This window comes from Mizuhopecten yessoensis, unplaced genomic scaffold, assembly GCF_002113885.1.
Source record: "Mizuhopecten yessoensis strain PY_sf001 unplaced genomic scaffold, ASM211388v2 scaffold708721, whole genome shotgun sequence".
In the NCBI taxonomy this organism is placed as follows: Eukaryota; Metazoa; Mollusca; class Bivalvia; order Pectinida; family Pectinidae; genus Mizuhopecten; species Mizuhopecten yessoensis.
The window spans coordinates 1-1,116 of NW_018476270.1; the positions used below are offsets into that span (position 1 = coordinate 1).

Genomic DNA, 1,116 nt, shown 5'->3' on the forward strand with positions numbered 1-1,116 from the left:
GGCCACCATACACCGCTGGTGCTTACAGTTGGCTATTTTTGGACAAACTGCACAACAAAAACATTGAATTTATTTTGAGGTTATTTTAGTTTGAATATTGGTATGTCAAATTGAATTATTTACATAACACGATAACTTTAAATAAACCCATACTTTCACAGTTTGGTCCGTTGCCGTAAAATCCGTCGTTACAGTTTCCACAGACCTCTGGTGACAAACAACTTCCGCCACTGTTGTGTTGACGGAAGCCACTTCTGTACTCTACATAGTCTGCATGATACACACTACAAGCGGCTGGATCGACTCTTCCCGCACAAATGGCTGCAATTGTATCGGAAATGAATATATTACTTTTTCATGTATGTCTATATAATAGAGTTAGTTTCCATACAAGAACATATTTGGGCATGAAAACGTGTTCCCTGTCGACGGATTATACTTCACCAATCACTCTCTGTGTTCTTTTCTGAGCAAGTTTCAATAAAAAGATTGCACCATTACTAAAAATGATTACTTGTGGAATCAATATTCACTGACTGGTCATGGATTATTCAAACCAACATAAAAATAACATCACTGATGCTGGATGTTAATAAGATATTTCAATTTCTATCATATCAACTACTTAAAATATGGTTAGTAGAAGTTAGGTATAGGTTATTCAAGAATTAAATCGTGATGATATGACATTTAAGTCATTATGGAAAAACACAGCTTTACTGGCAAACATCATAGTGCTCGCAAGCACATTTTGATGTTTTGATTTTCTCTTGAATATCTGATGCATAACTTACCATAATCACAAGCAATGTTATCTTTCGACAGGTAGCCGGTACAGCAGTAGGGCACACCAACATAGTAGTACCTGAAATATAGTACTGTAGTTAATGTAGTAAATACATTAGTCTTCGTAAAACAAAGTTTCATAATAGCATTCTTACCGTGAATTTCTTATGTATATCATCCATCAATTGTAAGGCAATACAAATTTACGGTTCATAAATATAACTTTGAGGTAATAGAAATCACAGATTGTTTAAAAATCACATGTGGAATTATTTTCGTCATATAAAAAACGAATAAATAACAATAACCCCCTCTCATATTTGAAAAAAA

The 1,116-nt window shown here is 33.8% G+C and overlaps 1 long non-coding RNA gene across 1 annotated transcript; it reads right to left on the reverse strand.

Annotated features, from left to right (window-relative positions):
- On the reverse strand, positions 1-868 carry LOC110440787. The gene is made up of 3 exons (XR_002461776.1): positions 795-868; positions 154-321; positions 1-47 (listed from the first exon to the last, which is right to left on the reverse strand). It is a non-coding gene; the product is annotated as an uncharacterized LOC110440787 (long non-coding RNA).
- Positions 869-1,116: the final 248 nt, after the last annotated feature.